We start from the raw sequence: 19,940 nt of genomic DNA on the forward strand, positions 1-19,940 counted from the left end.
GGATGAATACATAACACCAGTGCTGCAGGGATTGGAGAGTTGGAGCACCAGACTAAGGCACTGCAAGGGGTGGGGGGCAGGATATATAATGATGACACCCAGATGTCTGACATGTGGAGACCTCAGGGCCAGGGAATGCAAAAGGATTGCAGGCTGGGATTAAAGGGAATACCAATTCCAAGCTCTTGTATAGTACACTTTCAATACATGATTCTTTTCTTCTGACTGAAACTATTAAGTGATCTCTCTCCCTTGAGGGCAGAGATCATGTCTATTTTAATTATATGTCCCTAGCACATATTGACTGAACAGTAAACATAGGTAGAATCTTGAAAATCTTGAAAAACTGAAAATAAAGCTAAAAGGTCAAATGTGGCCTAAAATGGGCACAGATAGTCCCAGAATGCCCTGTAATCCACCCCTTCCTATTGAAAGTCACTAAGACCTATATCCTTTTATCAACAACATTAGGTCTAATTTAATATTAGCTACCAGCAAAAGATCCGCTTAATAGAATGGAAAAAACCCAAGTCTTCTCCCTGCCTGTCTTTGTGTTAATTGGAGGCAAAACCTTTAATTACACCAGTAGAAATAAAAAGTCTAGATAAAAAACACAGATATTACTTAGATGTTAAGAAGTTTCATTCAAAGTTGAAAAGGTCTGTTACCAAACGAAAAGAGGAATATGAGAGAAAAATTAGCTATACAGAACACTTAAAAACACTTAAAAAGTTGGCTCCACACCCAATTTGGGACTTGAACTCATTGAGATCAAGAGATCAAGAGTCGCATGCTCTACTGACTGAGCCAGCCAGGCACCCCATCCAAAACATTTTTGAAATGATTAGGAAATTTAAATATGGAAAGCATATTAGATAAGGGAATTATTGTTAATTTTCTTAAGAGTGGTAATGTAATTATGTGAGGGAATGTCCTTATTTCTTTGGACATACATGCTGAAGTATCTAGGGGTGAAGTTTCATGATATCTGTAACTTACATTCACATTGTTTAAAAATAGTGCAGAGAGCAAGATGGAGTCACTCACGTCAAGCAGTGACTTATGTCAAGCAGCCAAGGGCGTAGCAGCTAAGACCGGATATTGCTGAAACCAGCACAGATGCCCAGATGATGCCCAGGACTGATTACCAGCAGAACCAGAAAAGGCCTACAAAAGGCCCAAGATTGATTAAACTCCTTTAAAAAGGGTGGACTTTTGCAGCAAACTGTCAGACTTTCCAGATCCTGACCCTTCGCATCTCACCACATTGAAGAGACACCTGGTGCCGAAGGCTCTGCCTGATTAGTCTCTGAACATAATAGAGGTCCTCCACTGCTAGAGCATAATACACAGCGCACACTGAGAGCTGACCCAGACTGGACTCAGGCCTCAGCTCAACTGTGCGCTCATGGACCGGCTTCATGTCTGGTTTATTAACTTCACACCCTTTGTTGTATCTTGTTTGTTGTGTGACTTTGTGTTGCGCTTTGCTTTGTTTAATGTGTATGAAACCAAGTTAAATGAGTAACAAAATGTCATTGAGTTTGGAATCCTGAACCTGCTTTGCAATTATGTTAGCCTTGCTTTATGACTTAATAAAGCCGACATTGTGGAAAGATATAACTTGTATTTGTGCGTTACCAAGCTATACACAGTTTGGTGTATGAGTTTGGTAACACAACTCGTTCATAGTGTGACAAATGTATATATAGATGTAAAATAAAGAGGGGTAAAGCAAATGTTAACAGTTTTCAATTTTTGAGTCTAGGTGGAGGATACATAGGTATTATACTATTTTTTTAAAAACTTTTCTGTATGTTTGAAAATGTTCAAAATAAAATGAATATAAAGGCTAAAAAATGCAGGTTCATAAAGTGGGAGAGAAGAAGAGAGCATTTTAAAAAATGGGTAGAAATGAAAATGTTGTAAAGACAGAAATAAATTTTAACTAATTCACAACTTTGTGGTGAGCTAATTCCACCCTACCTTAGGTTATGTGCTTTAGGTTTGCGGTTAAAAAATATATTTCATCTAACTAAAACATATAAAAATGCTAAAAATGCTTAGGAAGTTTACACATTAAGAAATGCTCTGGGAGGGACCCCTGGGTGGCTCAGTTGAGTGTCTGCCTTCATCTCAGGTCATGATCCCAGGGTCCTGGGATTGAGTCCTGCACCTGGCTCCTTGCTCAGCGGGGAGCCGGCTTCTCCCTCTGCTTGCCACTCCCCCTGCTTGTGCTCTCTCTCTCTCTGACAAATAAATAAACAAAATCTTAAAGGAAGAAAAAAGAACTGCTCAAGGAAACCCACCCTCCCATATACCTGTTTATAAGTTAAGACCTGTAAAAATTATTTTTTTCGTATAAGAGCACGGAGGAGATTGCCAGTTGCTAACTTACAGGTAATATGGTTATATTTGGACATGTTGCTCCCAAAGACTGTGTTTCCTGGCCTATGCTATAGCTAGAAGTGGCCACTAAGTCCTAGCGAGCAGAAGTAACATATACCACTTTCAGAGCAGAACTTTAAAACACTGAGTGTGCAAAAAAATTAAAAAAAACAATAAAACACTGAGTGTACACTTTTTCATGTTCTTCCCCTTTTTGTAAGTGAGGACACTGCCTAGGACTCAGCTTCAAGGGCAAGGGTTTCTAATCTTAGGTTCATGAACTTGGGTGGGAAAATATTACATCCTTGTCTGCATTAGCCTCTAGCTGAAATTAATATTTTCTTCAATTATGAATGTAGACAATGAATCACACTGTGGTGTTAGTAATACCTATGAATTTTCCACTCAAAAAATATTTTCATATCACATTACCATTTTTTCAGATCTCTCAAAATATCATTTTTCTCAAGCGTACTTCAAAGTTGTGGTTGTTACTAGACCCATTGTTAGATTAGGTTGTTTAATGAATTAAATATATTTATTATTATATAACTACTTAGAAAACTATTTTATAACTGTAATCCAGTATAATGTCTTTCCTTTAAATCCAAATGTACTTCATTTTATGCATTAAAAATGTATTTTATTTTATGTATCATTTTGAGAGAGAGTATATATTCTTGAATAGAGTGCCAAAGGAGTTTATGGCACAAAAATGGTTAAGAACTCTTGCCCTAACTGGGAACTAATACAGTATTGTATGCCAATTATTATTCAGTTAAAAAAAAAAAAACTGGGGCTCCTGGGTGGCTTAGTCGTTAAGCATCTGCCTTCAGCTCAGGTCATGATCCCAGGGTCCTGGGATCAAGGCCTGCATCAGGCACCCTGCTTAGCGGGAGCCTGCTTCTCCCTCTCCCACTACCCCTGCTTGTGTTCCCTCTCTCTCACTCTGCCAAATGAATAAATAAAACCTTTTAAAAAATTAAAAAATTAAAATTAAAAAAATAAAAACAACTCTTGCCCTAGGCAATGGTAAAGACACTAGATGGAAAGTATAAGATCCATTTAATGACTATCTAGAGCAGAACCAGCCAGAAAACTTGGCCCAGTCACCTCAGGATTGTTACATAGCAGAGCACTAAATAGGGGTGCCTGGGCGGCTCAATTGGTTAAGCGTCCAACCCTTGATTTCAGCTCAGGTCATGATCTCAGGGTCATGGGAGCAAGCCCCATGTCAGGCTCCTTGTTCATTGAGGAATCTGCTTGAGATTCTCTCTCTCCCTCTGCCCGCCCCCGTCTCTCTCAAATAAATAAATCTTAAAAAAAAGAAAAGAAAAGAAAAGAAAAAAGCAAGGTCAAAATAAAGCACAAAGCCTGCTACCATTGATAGTGGTGGTAGTGGTGGTGGTGTGTGTGTGTGCCTTATTGTATTTAAAATCAGTCCACAATCTTCATGAAAGTTAACAAATGACACTTCTGAGCCAGTATAATCTGGCTCCAGGACAATACTGATTGTAACTAAAATAAAATACAAATCCACAATGGTGACAAGAGATTTTTTCCTCCTGACACCAAATGCATGGTGTCTTTCCTAATACAATTTCTCTAACTCTACAACATCAACTAAGTGTGCTACAATTCAATTCAATGTGGACACCAAGTACCCAGTATTAATGTCAAACTCCACAGATTTAAGTGCTCAGGCTTGCAAAACTGACCTCGCTTCAAATGCCAGTCAAAAGTATCAGGTCCCAGGTTATCCACACTTCTGTCTGACTTGGCTATAAATTCAGGGGTTTCCTCAAGCCCACCCCCCTCAGGTTCAACAACTTGCAGAACCCAAGAAAATGCTTTACTTGCTATTACAGTTTATTATAAGGTATATAAATGAATAGCCAAATGAAGTACAAGAGCAAGGTCCAGAAGAGTCCTGAGCCTAGGAGCCTGTGGAACCCGGGTACACCAACCTCCTAGCACATGGATGTATTCACCAACTTGAAAGCTCCCCCAACCTCATCATTTGTGGGGTTTTATGGAAGTTTCATTACATATGCATGATTATAGTCAATGGTGATTAACTCAATCTTCAGCTCTTCTCTCCAGTTGGTGAGGGGTGAGGCTGGAAGTTCCAAGCTTCTAATCAAGGTTTGGTCTTTCTGTTGCCCAAGTCCCATCTTGAAGCTACCTAGGAACCTGCCAAGACTCACCTTTATCAGCACAAAAGACATTCCTATTGCCTTTATCACTCAGGAACTTCCAGAGGTTTTAGGAGCTCTGTGCCAGGAACTGGGGACAAAGACCAAATATCTTTCTTATTCCATAGGAGGAGAGGGAAAGCTCTTCTTTACAGCAAAAGTCTACTTAATAAATGTACAAAGAATGATGCAAGTAGAAAATAACCACTTGGCAAACACTATAGTAATAATTGCTTTAGACAAGTGTCATCAATGGATGCTAAAATTAGTAGGCAAATATATGCTGAGAAACAGGGTATTTACATAGTCTTAAAGTATCTCCCCATAAGATACTTATTAATTCCAAAGAGAAAAATAATTTTATGGTGGAGAAACCTAGCAGACATTACCTTCACCTAGCAACTAGAGAGATATCAACATTATGCTTTTCCCGATATCATGCTCTGAGATGGACAAAACATCGCTTATATCATATTCTTCTCAAAAATCCATCATTTGATTACACCTGTTAGAATGGCTATTTTCAGGGCACCTGGGTGGCTCAGTTGGTTAAGCATCTGCCTTTGGCTCGGGTCATGATCTCAGGGTTCTGGAATCGAGCCCCACGTCAGGCTCCCTGCTCAAGAGGAAGGCTGCTTCTCCCTCTCCCACTACCCCTCCCACACTCCCCCAGCTTGCGCTCTCTCTCTTAAATAAATAAATAAATAAATAAATAAATAAATAAATAAATAAATAAATAAAATCTTTAAAAGAATGGCTGCTATTAGGGAAGCAAGAGATAACAAGTGTTGGAGAAGATGTGGAGATAAAGGAAGACTTGTACACTGTTGGTGGGAACGTAAACTGGTGCAGCCACAGTGGAAAACAGTATGGAGATTCCTCAAAAAATTAAAAAGAGAAGCTCCATGTGATTCAGCTCTTCCACTTCTGAGTATTTATCCAAAAAAATATATGAAAACACTAATTTGAAAGGCACCCCTAGGTTTATTCCAGTGTTATTTATAATAGCTGAGATATGGAAACAACCTGAGTGTCCATCAATGGATGAATGAATAAAGAAGGTGTAGTATATATACAATGGGATACTACTCAGCAATAAGAAAGAAGAAAATCTTGCCACTTTTGACAACATAGATGGATGTCGCAGATACTATGCTGTGTGAAACAAGCCAGATGGAGAAAGACAAATATATGATTTCACTTATATGTGGAACTGAAAAACAAAATAAACAAACAAAACATAACAAAAACAAACTCCTAGATATTGGTGGCTTAGCTGTATGGTGAAGGATGGTAACTAGACTTTTGGTGGTAATCAGTTTGTAGTGTATACAAATATTGAATTACAGTGTTACACACCTGAAACTTATATAATATTGTATACTAATTTTACCTCAATTAAAAAAAAAATCCTTGGAATGCCTGGGTGGCTCAGTTGCTTAAGCATCTGCCTTCAACTCAGGTCATGATCCCAGGGTCCTGGATCGAGCCCCACATTGGGCTCCTTACTGGGCAAGGAGCCTGCTTCTCTCTCTGCCTGCCACTCCCCCTGCTTGTGCTCTCTCTTTCTCTCTCTCTCTCTTTCTGACAAATAAATAAAATCTTAAAACAAAACAAAATAAGTGTCATCATAAGGAAAGATTAGATTAACTCAATTTGAGGGCATTCTATAAAATAACTGTGCAGTACTCTTCAAAAGTGTCAAGGTCATGAAATACAAAGAAAAACTGAAAATTTGTTAGGATTAGAGATGGATAAGGAGACTTGACAATGTCCTGGATTGAATCTGAGACTTAAAAAATGACAAGAGTGGGCAATTGGCAAAATTTAAATATATCATATTAATTAATAGTATTGTATTGATGTTAAGTTCCTGATTTTGATCATTGTATTGTGCCTATTTAAAATGTAAACACTTGGGGGAAGCTATGTGAAAGGTATATAAGAATACTTTGTACCAATTTTGCAACTATTTGCAAGTCTAAAATTATTTCAAAAGAGAAATTCCTAAAATACAAATATATGCTGCTTATAAGAGACATATCAAAAGCAAAGCAACATGACAAGGCTGAAAATAAAATGGTGAAAAAAAATTAAACAAGATGGGGTGCCTGGGTGGCTCAGTTGGCTAAGCACCAGCTTTTGGTTCAGGTCATGATCCCAGGGTCCGGGGATCGAGCCCCCGCATCAGGCTCCCTGTTCTGTGGGGAGTCAGCTTCTTCTTCTTCCTATCCCCCTCCCCCTGCCCATGCTCTCTCTCTCTCAAATAAATAAATAAATACATAAATAAAATCTTTAAAAAAATTAAACAAGGAAATATCAAGTAAAGAGAAACACTACACAAAAGATGACTAATAGAAATATTAATAGCAGGGGCACCTGGGTGGCTCAATTGTTAAGTGTCTGCCTTCGGCTCAGGTCATGATGCCTGGGTCCTGGGATCAAGCCCCGCATTGGGATCCCTGCTCAGCAGGGAGCCTGCTTCTCCCTCTCCCATTCCCCCTGCCTCTGCTCCCTCTCTCTCTGTCTCTCTCTCTGTCAAATAAATAAATAAAATCTTAAAAAAATAGAAAAGAAATATTAATAGCAAATTAAAATGTAAGGCAAAGAAATCAATTCGGTTAAAAATGAATGCTGCATAATGAGAAAGGATCAACTCATTGAGTTACAATAATGATGAATTGGTATATTCCTAATGAAATAGTTTCAAGGAAAAACTGCCACATGTCCAATAACTCTACCAGAAAGTCAAGAATCAGACTGATGATTTGAAAAAATATAGAACATTTGAGTAATATAATTGAACATGTTTTTAAATATACCTACACACAACAACCAGAGAATATGTATATGTTTTAAGCACACATAGAATATTTACAAAAAGAATAATAAAGTATGCCAAAAAGAATGGAAAGAAGTAATAATAAGAGTAGAAAATAATGAAAAGGGAGAAAAAACCAGATAAACAAATTGAGAAGCTGACCAAAGAAATTAATAAAATAGTTATGCATTTAGTGAAAATGAAAAACAAAGAGAAGACATAAAGATAATATTTGGGTGAAAAGAGAGTATATCTGCAGATACAATTTAGATTGTTAAAATCATGAGGAAAATATGTCCCCCTTATGTCAATGAATATAAACATATGATGAAATGGATAATGTTCTGAAAAAAATAACTTTCCAATATTTATTTAAAAAGTATTTGAAAAATCTAAAATATCAACAAAACAAAGAATACTTCAGTGTTTTTTAAATGTGAGATAAATTCTGTTGTAATCAAACTGTTTTAGAAATAGAGAGGGAAATCTCCCCAAATTATTTTAGAAGGCTCTATAACCTTGGTAATAACTCAAGGACACTACAAGAAAATAACATCATAGACAAACCTCACTTACAAATGCAGAGCAAAAGTCATAAATAAAACTTGAAAAAAGTCATGACCAAATAAGGTTTATTTCATGAACATAAGCATGGTGTATCTAACATCAGAAAATCTGTAATGATTTGTCATATTAACATTATTTCATGTTCAAATATTTACACTAAAAGGATTCTCACACATGTCAAGTCAGGTACAAAGATATTCACTGCTCCTCTTTTGGCTTAATTTCCAAAAAACTGGAAATAATCTTTTCCCTAAAGATTTATTTATTTATTTGAGAGAGAGAGAGAGAGATCGAGAGAGCACATGCACACGTGTGGGGGGAGGGGCAGAGGGAGACAAGCTTCAAGCAGCCTCCCTGCTGAGCACAGAGCCTGACTGAGGCTTGATCCCATGATCCATGAGATCATGACCTGAGCTGAAACCAAGGGTCAGACACGTAACCAACCGAATCATCCAGGTGCCCCAATCTTTTTTTTTTTTTTTTTTTTTGAGTAAGCTCTATGACCAACATGGGGCTCAAACTTACAACCCCGAGATCAAGAGTCCTATGCTCTACCTACTGAGCCAACCCAGTGCCCCCCCCAAAACTGGAAATAATCTAAATGCTTTTCAACAAGAGACTAGATAAGCAAATTGTATATTATTCACCGTATGGAATCCTATGCAGCAATTTAAGTGAATCCACTGCATATATCTGCGTGCTTAAATATCAAACACATAATTTCTAATGAAAAAAACAGTTTGCAGAATACTATGTATGATATAACATTTGTGTAATACTTGTAAACATGGAGAATAATGTTATATAGTGTTAATGGATATACACATGAATGGTAAAATATATACAAACATGGATTGGAAGAATATAATATATACATATCAACTTTGGGATAGCTGTTCTTCTGGGGAAAGAGAAAGGAAAACAAGGCAAGAGGACTTCATCTCTATAATGTTTTATTCTTAAGAACGATGGCTGAATGTTAGTATTTGTTAAACCTGCCTTATGTGAACATGGTTGGTTATAATATTGTTCTTGGTTTCCTCTAGTCAGTCCTCATTATTTCATTTTATAAAAGTTAGAGATGTTTGCTTGATGTGACTAAAATAAAATGTTTGGTTATAAAGAGGGCAATAATAGCTCCTACTGAGACCATAAAGCCGCAGTTAATTATATAGTAGTTCTAATATTGACATATGATTTCAGTTTATATGGAAATGTACTCTGTTTTAGGACTACCTCCTTAGTTCCATTCATTACCATTTCAAAAGCATGTATCTTCAGGGTTTGTATCCTTGGGAACCCTCCAGGTTGCTAGGTAGACCAATAAAAGCCCGAAGACTCACATTCAGTTGTCCATGACGGTTACCAAGCTAAAAAGAACCAAGGAGAGGTAGGGGAAGAACTTGTGTGTTCTGACTATATTAGAGTTTTAGTCTAATGTTTAGCCTGTATCTAAAATACCATAGTAAACCCCTTGAAGAGTACAGAGAGATCTAGAACACAGTCATTGCTCTCAAATTAGTTCCATTTTAGTTTAAATATATATACTTAAAATGTAACAATAGAGAAGAGTATGAAAACAAATGGTAAAGGTAATAGGAATTCAGAGGCAGAAAAGCTTCTCTGTGAAGTGAGATGCTTGGTGAGATTTCAAGGGGAAAGTGAGGACTTGCATGGGAAATCGAGGGTGAGAACTGTTCAGATAACGAAGCAAGGTGGGAACTAAGTCAGGGTTTAGGACGAGGAAGTTGGGGGCCATAGAACAGATTGTATGAGATTTGAATACCTCTTGCTTTGTCCACTACAACAGACTCCAAATTATTTTCCTTTGATTTTAAAATACAAGCAACATTAGTTTATACATAGGTAATTTTTCCCAAGAAAGAGAGGTATGATGTAAAAAAGTAATTTAGAACTGAATTTCCAGATAATTTCAGTGCAGTAGATGGTGAAGGATGGGAAAATCCAAAGAGAGGTAAAAGTTTTATCTTATTCAAGGAAAGGAGGTTAAGTACCAATTAATGCTTTATGTGTAAAACAGTATAAATATGTTTATTACTGTACTTCTTTCTTTTTTTAAAGCAAGCTCCACACCCAACATGAAGCTCGAACTCATGACTCTGAGATCAAGAGTCGCGTGCTCCACTGACTGAGCCAGCCAGGTGCCCCTTACTTTACTTACTCTGTATTATTTATATGTCATGAGTTAGAGCTGTCAGTCCAGATAAACTCCTTTCTCTACATTAATTGTATTTTAGGAGACATGCTGACTATCCCTACCACTGGCCCTTGGATGAATGAAGACTGTCTTCTCCATTCCAGCAGCATTCTCTAATTTTGTATCTCAGAGAGGAGGAGGTAGGATATCCCCAGAGAGAATATTTAGGGTTTATTTTTTCCCAGAAGGTCCAGAGCTCCTTACGCAAATTCATCTACTTCTGCCTTAAGTAACCATCTTTGCATTTCAGGAGTCACAGTGAGTGACAGACTTGGTGAAGCAATGAAAGATATTTGCTATACTCTTATTACAGAGCATTACACCCTCATTAAAGCTCTCTGCCTGCCTGACATTTGTAGAAAGAATAGGGCCATTCTAGTGACTCTTCAAGAAATAAATAATTAGCATTTCTTGCAAACAATATAAAAAAATTCTTACTCTGCTACATGTAAAATAGCCATACTGCCTAGGTCCATAGTAGAGGACTTTAAACCTTCTCTCTTTATTTACCACCACTCTTATTATTTGTCCTGGTTCTTCTAAAAGAGTCTTTTTCTCTTGGATGTTATGTAGCTTATTCTTCATTCAAGTAAATCAATAAGGGCAATAAAGTAAAATGAAAGGGTTTTTAAGGCTAAATCTAAGACTAAAGTATAAGAAGAAGAGGGGTTGGGGAGGAGGTGGGAGAGTTTGGGAAGAATCTGGGTATCAGGAACAGCTGGATTTTTCACTTGTGACAAGTACAAATCGGTGTTACTCTTAAGTATGCTGGATGTCAAAAAGTCTTGAATCTGGTATATATCATTGCATAGGGTTTTTTAAAAATTTTTTTCATCTTTAAGACCTCGATGTGAGACAGGAATCCATCAAAATTCTAGAGGAGAACATAGGCAGCAACCTCTACGACATCGGCCAAAGCAACCTTTTTCATGATACATCCCCAAAGGCAAGAGAAACAAAAGACAAAATGAATTTATGGGACTTCATCAAGATTAAAAGTTTCTGCACAGCCAAGGAAACAGTCAGAAAAACTAAGAGGCAGCCCACGGAATGGGAGAAGATATTTGCAAATGACACTACAGATAAAGGACTGGTATCCAAGATCTACAAAGAACTTCTCAAACTCAATACACGAGAAACAAATAAACAAATCAAAAAATGGGCAGAAGATATGAACAGACACTTTTCCAATGAAGACATACAAATGGCTAACAGACACATGAAAAAATGTTCAAAATCATTAGCCATCAAGGAAATTCAAATCAAAACCACACTGAGATACCACCTTACGCCAGTTAGAATGGCAAAAATAGACAAGGCAAGAAACAACAAGTGCTGGAGAGGATGCGGAGAAAGGGGATCCCTCCTACATTGTTGGTGGGAATGCAAGTTGGTACAGCCACTCTGGAAAACAGTGTGGAGGTCCCTTAAAAAGTTAAAAATTGAGCTACCCTATGATCCAGCCATTGCACTACTGGGTGTTTACCCCAAAGATACAGACGTAGTGAAGAGAAGGGCCATATGCACCCCAATGTTCATAGCAGCAATGTCCACAATAGCTAAATCGTGGAAGGAGCCGAGATGCCCTGCAACAGATGACTGGATTAAAAAGTTGTGGTCCATATATACAATGGAATATTACTCAGCAATCAGAAAGAATGAGTTCTCAACATTTGCTACAACATGGACGGCACTGGAGGAGATAATGCTTAGTGAAATAAGTCAAGCAGAGAAAGACAACTATCATATGATTTCTCTCATCTATGGAACATAAGAACTAGAATGATCGGTAGGGGAAGAAAGGGATAAAGAAAGGGGGGGTAATCAGAAGGGGGAATGAAACATGAGAGACTATGGACTATGAGAAACAAACTGAGGGCTGCAGAGGGGAGGGGGGTGGGGGAATGGGATAGACCGGTGATGGGTAGTAAGGAGGGCACATATTGCATGGTGCACTGGGTGTTATACACAACTAATGAATCATCGAGCCTTACATCGAAAACTGGGGATGTACTGTGTGGTGACTAACATAATATAATAAAAAATCATTATTAAAAAAAAAATTTTTTTTTCATCTTTAGAGAGTTAGAAAATTTTCAGGTATCAGAAATTTTCAATACTATTCTGGATAAATCAAGATGCAACCAAAAAAATTCTTCATTGGTAGAACATGAAACTTTATTCTTTAAAGCTAAGAGCTTGATTGCCTTCAATGTAACCATTGATTTTAATCTTCTGAAAATTTCTAACACTCACAAAGGTGAAAAGGCTGGTACACTGAATGCCTATTAATACACGTTACACCCAGATTTAAAAATTATAAATATTTTGCCATATTAGGTTTATCTACCTCCTTTTCTTTCTTTTTGTTGCTAAAGTATTTTAAAGTAAATCCAAGACCTCATGAGACTTCATCTCACCTACTTATAATTCTACTGATTCTTAATTGAATTATCAAGTAGTTAACAGAAAACAGGATATTCCAGGAAGTATCTAGTGAGGTGCAAAGTGTAGCAATTAATCTTTTCTCATTTAATCAAAGAGAGCAGTAGGGCTCTAGAAATATCATTATATTTAGAAATGGAAATTTTTTAAAAATCAAAAAAACAAGGAAGCAATTTTAAGGCTTTACTTCTGTTTTCCTTCCTCTTGAACTATTCCCTATTAACAACTGGCTACTTCTTGGCACTATGGCCCCTCAGTGGAACTAGGATATACATAAATCATACTTGTAAACCATCAAGGGATTGGCAGAATCCTAGGACACAGTTCAAATAGAAGTTTTTATTTTTACAGCAAAATCCTGGCCCTTCTGTCTGGGAGAATTTTGTAGTCCTTTTTATTTTAACACTTCCATTTATGCTACTATTAATTTAAGTGTGTATCGGTATCTTAAAATATTTTTTCTTAGTTTCACATGAAGAAGGAGATGAAGAAATACCCAATGTTGATGAAGAGATAGTTGATGAATTTCTGGTGGGAATATGGTTAGGTTGATATATTGAAACCAAAACCTAGCTTGATAATACTTGAATACCAAGTTTCAGTATTTGGTATCTAAAGTTCTGTTAGCCTGTTCATGATTGAATAGGATAAAAAATTATTAATGTGGAAATGACTGTCCCTCTGCCAAAAGATAGAATGCAAACGCTGACTGCTTCCCATCTCCCCCCCACCCCCCGTTCCAGCTTTTCCTCCAGAGAAAAGGTCACTCTGCCAGCCTGGACTGAAGGACTTTTGAGATGCAAAATTCAAGATTGGGAAGGGTAGGAAAAAAAGAAAAGCTCATTGCTTAGGGTCATTTAAAACAGAGGTGATGGGGATATCTGGGTAGCTCAGTCGGGTAAGCATCTGCCTTCACCTCGAGTCATGATCTTGGGGTCCTAGGATCGCCCACATGCTCATCGGGGAGCCTGCTTCTCCCTCTGCTTGTGCTCTCTCTCTGACAAATAAGTAAATAAAATCTTAAAAAAATAAAATAAAACAGATGTGATGGAGAGAAAGGGAAAGCAACTGAGAAAAAGGGATGAGAATTTTGAGTGTGGTTTGTCAGCAAGTGCCTCCAGAAGGACCTGAGGTTACAGAAACCGAAAGGAGAAAAAGTTGTGGGAAGTGCTGGTGGGGCATATGAATCAAAGTTTATTAACAATTTGAGAGGAGAGCCAAGTAAATTATTAGGATTCCTTTAAAAATATTTTGGCTATTTGAACTATGCATCTTTGAGAATGTTTCCATTTATCAACAAATATTTTTCTATGCTGGTACATATTATTTGAAAACACCTTTTTGATGATAGTGTTGCAGGATTTCTTTTCCTTTAGCATCCCTGGTTCTTAGTCACACCGAAGAATGAAGAGGTAGACCAGATGAAGAGTGGTGGGCAGCAAAGCAAAGTTTATTTAGCAACCGTACAAAGCTCCTGTAGAGGGAGGGGGCCAGAGTGGGTTGCGAATTTGGTGTTTAAATCGAGGGGTTTTTTTTGTGGGCTCTTTGGTAGGCCATTTTAATCTGATTCACCTTCCATGCACCTGTCACATCCAATCCGGTGTTTGTCCTCTACCAATCCGTGGGAAAAGGTGGAGGGCTCCTTCTGGGGTGGTATTTTGTAGCCTCAGGGATCAAGAGGGTGGTGGCCCCCACTGCCGTAGGTGTGCTACCAGATCAAACTCTGTTCAAATATCCCACTGGCTATTGAACTGACCCTTGGGCCTGGGTTAGGATGCCCAAGGCCATTCCCTTCCTTTCTGTCACCTACAAGTTTTAAGTCCCCTCAATAGGAAGACCTAAAGCTAGGACTCCGAGTAAAGCCTAGAATAAATGGGCTCTTTTTCCTTTTAAGGGTGTTTTCCTCTTAGGATGGGGGCGGGGAGGGTTTGTCCCTTCTTGCTTTTCTTCTGACTATCCCTCATTGATAGCATAAGTTTCTATTGGAGGCAAACGCTTAACCTACTGAGCCTCCCATGAACCAAACTCTTTCTGCTTTAGAACTTCCACTTCTGTTTTCCCAGGGCTTGCAGCTCTTCTTTCTCTCATGCTACATTCCCTATCACATCACCCAGCTTACCATCTTTGGAGGTTCTCTCAGATTATGAGAAGACTTGTTCAGTCACTGATTACTTTCTTTTCTTTCTTCCTTTCTCCTTCTTCTTCTTCTTCTTCTTCTTCTTCTTCTTCTTCTTCTTCTTCTTCTTCTTCTTCTTCTTCTTTTTTTAGGGAGGGGGAGAATCTTAGGCAGGCTCCACTCCCAGCATGGAGCCCAAAACAAGGCTCAATCTCTCAACCCTGAGATCATGGCCTGAGCCACCCAGGCGCCCCTCTTAGTGTCTTTTTTTATGTGATTGTTTTTCTGATTTTTATTATGCTTGTCAAATCATAAGATTGGATACTTTCCTATTGTCATCAGAAAATAATGGCTATCAGATACCTTTGAAAGAGGTCTTCCACTACTTCCCTCCGTGTCGACCTCAAACTTTCTAATTGATTAAGGTCTTCTTTCCAGCTTATCTCTTAATTTTGGCAAAAGACCCTGTGGGCAAGTATCCCCTTAAGGACTGCCCTGATCCAGCAAGACCCCATCCCTGACAATGATGACCTGACCTTTACTGCCCAGCTGCTTGTACCCACCGACCTTTGCCCCACGTTTTCCATACACAAACCTCGTAGTATTTCAGCACTTGGGAGACAGTGTTTGAGACATTAGTCCGTTGTCTTCCTGGTATTGGTCTTACTGAAATAAATTCCTTTCCTGTCTCACCACTTGTCTCTGTGCCTTTGGGTTTTGTGAGCAGCGAGTGGCCGAAACTGGGCTGTCCGGGACTCCTGGATCCAGGAGTTTTTGCACCCCTGCGTCCTGGCTACGTATTACTTTACTTTGCATTTACTTCTTAAAGTAATCTTTGATAGATTATCACTACATTTATCCTTTCTTCCTTCCTCCTTTCTCTCCCTCCCCCCTCCCTTGCCTCCCTTTCTTTCCTTCTTTTCCTCCCATTTTTTTGGTAAAGCTGTTTTATATTTTGAAATACATTTTAAAAGAACAAAAACAGGGGCTCCTGGGTGCCTCAGTTGGTTAAGCATTTGCCTTCGGCTCAGGTCATGGGTCCTGGGATTGAGCCCCACAACGGGCTCCCTGCTTAGCAGGGAGTCTGCCTCTCCCTCTCCCTCTGCCTCTCCCCCAGCTCATGCTCTCTCTCACTCTCTCTCAAATAAATAAATAAAATCTTTTTTAAAAAAAGAAAAGAACAAAAACAAACTCCCCCCCCCATGTTAATCTTAAGTGCTTTCAGCCATGCAAGGGGACCCCATTCACTCACTCTCCCTTTCCCTTTCCAATCTCATTTATCTTGTTTGTGCCTCGAAGCAACACAAAAATATCTCATCTAAACTGTGGGACGCTCTGATCGGATGGCAGCTGGTGGTGCGGTTGATGAAAATCTTCACCCAAGGCAGAACGAAGAACATAGAAGTTTAGTGAGTACACCACAAGGGAGTGGCAGGCAGGACAGCAAAGGAGAGACTGTCAGCCACATGACGGTGGTGAGGGGCCCCAGTTATAGGGCAGAGTGAGGGAGTATGGCGATGTATGGAACTTTCCCTTTTTTTGGTAACTGTGCCTGATTGTAAGTACCCCATTGGTTAGTTATGGACTATGGCTATTTCAAGGTAGGTCACGTAATGAGCTTGTTTGCGTTCAGCTTCGTGGTCCCTGTGGGCCCTTAGGCCCTGCTCAAGCTTCCATTGCTCAAGATGGTTGCCTAAAAGCAGCCTCTACAAAAGCTGCAACCGGAGATAACTGGAGGGACGTCTGGGTGGCTCAGGTCATGACCCCTAGATCCTGGGATCTAGCCCCACGTTGGACTCCTTGCTCAGCAGGGAGCCTGCTTCTCCCTCTGCCTGCCCCTCCCCCTACTTGTGCTCTCTCTCTCTCTCTCTCTCTCTCTGTCTCTCTGACAAATAAATAAATAAAATCTTAAAAAAAAAAGAATTGGAAATATCTTTTAAGAATAGATTCAATTGCCTAATTTGGCTAAGTTTTAGTAAAAAGTTTTGTCTTCTTCAAGAGAGCTATGTACCTCATCATGGTTCTCTCTGACAGAGTGCTTGTGAAGATTAGCGATGTTCATAGAGAGTCCAGAGCACTGGCTGGCATAGAGTAATGTTCAATAAACATTGATTGTATACTAGTAACTGACCTATTACTTTACTCTCAGGAGGCACACATATAATCAGCCTAGATTTTCTGGTTATATTTATCCACACCCTCATTAAAACAGTATTTCTTCTTTTGTCTTTATTTTAATGACATTATAAATTAATAACAATCCTATAAGGGTCTGATTTGAACTCAGTTCAGTGGAACTATTACTTTCTTTCACTGAGATACTCATCCATGTGTGGAAAACATAGTTATGTATCAAAAACAAAGACGATTCTTTAATTGAAATTCATTTGAAATACTCGTAAATTGTAAAATAATTAGTTCAGGTTCCCTTTTTGGTCAGGAAACAAAAGATGAACGAGACTTGTTCTGTAAATAGTCCACCTTTATTTGAGGAAATTTTTTTGTCTACATTAGGCAATTTATCTAAGTCAACAGATAGGAGGAGACCTGTAGCCAGACTTGTAAAGCTGAGAAAATAGCCATATTAATACCAATGTTACTTAAGTTAAAACCTTAAAGGTATACCATCATGTGTAAGAATCTAAACAATATTAACTTTGCTTCTTACTATAATTTTTTTTTAATTCATCAACTAGATCACTTTGTTTATTTCTTTGAAGACTATCTCCAAGCACATATTTGAGTATGTGCCAAATTGAAAGTTTCATTGTTATGAGAAATGAATCATAAAACAAGGTTCAAATGCAGGCTTTACAACCATAACCACACCACATTTGAGGCTGGAATAGTCACATACAAAGGTAACATTTGAGGGAATATCCCAGTGAATGAAAGACAACTCACAAGCAGTAGAGAAGAGCATAAAATTATGAAGAATTTATTTCCATAAACATTTATTAGTCTATTTGGTTACTTCAAAATCATCATGCACTTTATATTCACAGTACGCATAGTTAATGAGTTACTTGAAGAAGTTAAACAAACGTGTAGAATTGCAAGCCTTAGGTCATATTCCACCATCTAGCTCGCTATCACGTTACCGGGAAATTAAGATCTCTTAGACCTGTTTCACTGACTTCACAGTAATAAATTCGTCACAGCCTGAAGTAAACAAAGTGATCTTTAAAAAGCCAACACAACTTAGATGTTTTTCTTAATTTTAACGGTTATAGTAGTGTCAGCACTCTGGTGAGAAATGAAATCAATTATCAGCTCTGTTAGGTAAAGCTCCCGTAATCTTCTGAAAAAGGTCTGAATAACCTGGCACATTCAGGACTTCATGCTCGGGAACATCAGTGACTTTTCCAAAATGTGCTAGTCATCCAAAACTTCACTTCAACTTTCATGATGAGATATACATATAACTTATTTAATTTTTTAATTAGCTCAATCATATTATTTTTCTTTTTTTTTTTTAAGATTTTATTTATTTATTCGACAGAGATAGAGACAGCCAGCGAGCGAGGGAACACAAGCAGGGGGAGTGGGAGAGGAAGAAGCAGGCTCATAGCGGAGGAGCCTGATGTGGGGCTCGATCCCATAGATCCCATAACGCCGGGATCACGCCCTGAGCCGAAGGCAGACGCTCAACCGCTATGCCACCCAGGCGCCCCCCCCCTTTTTTTACAATTAAAACCAAATTGATTTGTGTATTCCTCAAAGTCAATATGAGTTTCAATCTTGTTAACCATAGAACACAGTTTATTTTCTCATCTAGAAAAGACATTTTCATTTGTCACAGGTCTAAAATGTAAACAGTACAGGACATATAATTGGGTACTGTTTTGCCACCAGTATTAAAATTTTGTTTAAAATGCCTCTTATAGATTATTTCTATCACACTCACAACTTATTTTTTAACTCAATCATTTTCTAAGTGCCTATTATGCAACAAGCATTGTGCTAGGTAGGGGATACAAAAACAAATAAACGTAATCTATGTTTACAGAGCATACATCCAGTTAGGGGACAAGAAACATGAACAGATAATTAGTTATAGTACAGGATGATGTGGAAGTATATTACTTGTGACTTTACTAAAGGCGAAATTTGTACTGGTCTTTTACTTTCTGTTTTCATTAAAATGAAATTGACATAACAAATCAACCATTTAAAACTGAACAATTTAGTGCATTTAGCACATTCACAATGTTATGCAATGACCATCTCTGTCTAGTTCCAAACACTTCCTTTTCTTTTTTTTCCCCCCAGCTTTACTGAGATATAAACTGACATATACTATTATATAAGTTTAAAGTGTACAATATGATGATTTGGTGTATGTATATATTGTGAAATGAGGTAGTTAACATACATAAAGTTAGTTAACACATGCATCACCTCATAAAGTTGCTTTCTTGTGTGTAATAAGAATCTTTAGGGGCGCCTGGGTGGCACAGCGGTTAAGCGTCTGCCTTCGGCTCAGGGCGTGATCCCAGCGTTATGGGATCGAGCCCCACATCAGGCTCCTCCGCTAGGAGCCTGCTTCTTCCTCTCCCACTCCCCCTGCTTGTGTTCCCTCTCTCGCTGGCTGTCTCTATCTGTGTTAAATAAATAAATAAAATCTTAAAAAAAAAAAAAAAAGAATCTTTAAGATTTACTCTTAACAATTTTCAAGTATATAAGACAGTATTGTTAACTATAGTCACCATGCTGTACATTAGATCCCCAGAACTTGTTTATCTTATAACTAGAAGTTTGTGCTCTTGGACCATTTTCACTTATTCTTTCCCCATCCCCCTCCTCCCAAGTAATGACCAATCTGCTATATGGATATTAATACTTTATCAGATATATAGTTTGCAAACATTTTTTACCCTTCCAAAGTTTGCCTTTTCATTTTATTTGTATTTTTTAAAAGATGTTATTTTTCAATAAGTTCTACACCCAGTGCAGAACTCAACTCAAAACCCCGAGATCAAGAGTCATGAGCTCCACTGACTGAGCCAACCAGACGCCCGTGCCTTTTCATTTTATTGGTCTGTACTGATCTTGAAATATGAGTAGGAGTTTTTGGGGGTACAAACCAAAAGAAGGACATATTTTAGGTGTTCCACTGTTTTTATGATAAATTATTATTATTTTTTAAAAGATTTTATTTATTTATTTACAGAGAGAGAGACAGCCAGC

The 19,940-nt window shown here is 38.1% G+C and overlaps 1 long non-coding RNA gene across 2 annotated transcripts in view; it reads left to right on the top strand.

The window, feature by feature from the left end:
• The window catches only part of LOC123801702 (uncharacterized), a 39,214-nt gene extending 27,881 nt beyond the window's left edge, over nt 1-11,333 (top strand). The window contains exons 3-5 of one of the 2 annotated variants that reach the window (XR_006782317.2): nt 10,054-10,133; nt 10,230-10,329; nt 11,032-11,333. This is a non-coding gene — a long non-coding RNA (uncharacterized LOC123801702). Of the gene's footprint in view, nt 1-1,020; nt 10,028-10,053; nt 10,134-10,229; nt 10,330-11,031 lie in introns of those variants that run through there. The other variant, XR_015721639.1, reaches the window with a different exon arrangement.
• The last annotated feature ends 8,607 nt before the right edge of the window (nt 11,334-19,940 follow it).

The sequence above is a fragment of the Ursus americanus genome, chromosome 25 (genome assembly GCF_024610735.1).
Source record: "Ursus americanus isolate L20-20 chromosome 25, mUrsAme1.1.p, whole genome shotgun sequence".
Lineage (NCBI taxonomy): Eukaryota > Metazoa > Chordata > Mammalia > Carnivora > Ursidae > Ursus > Ursus americanus.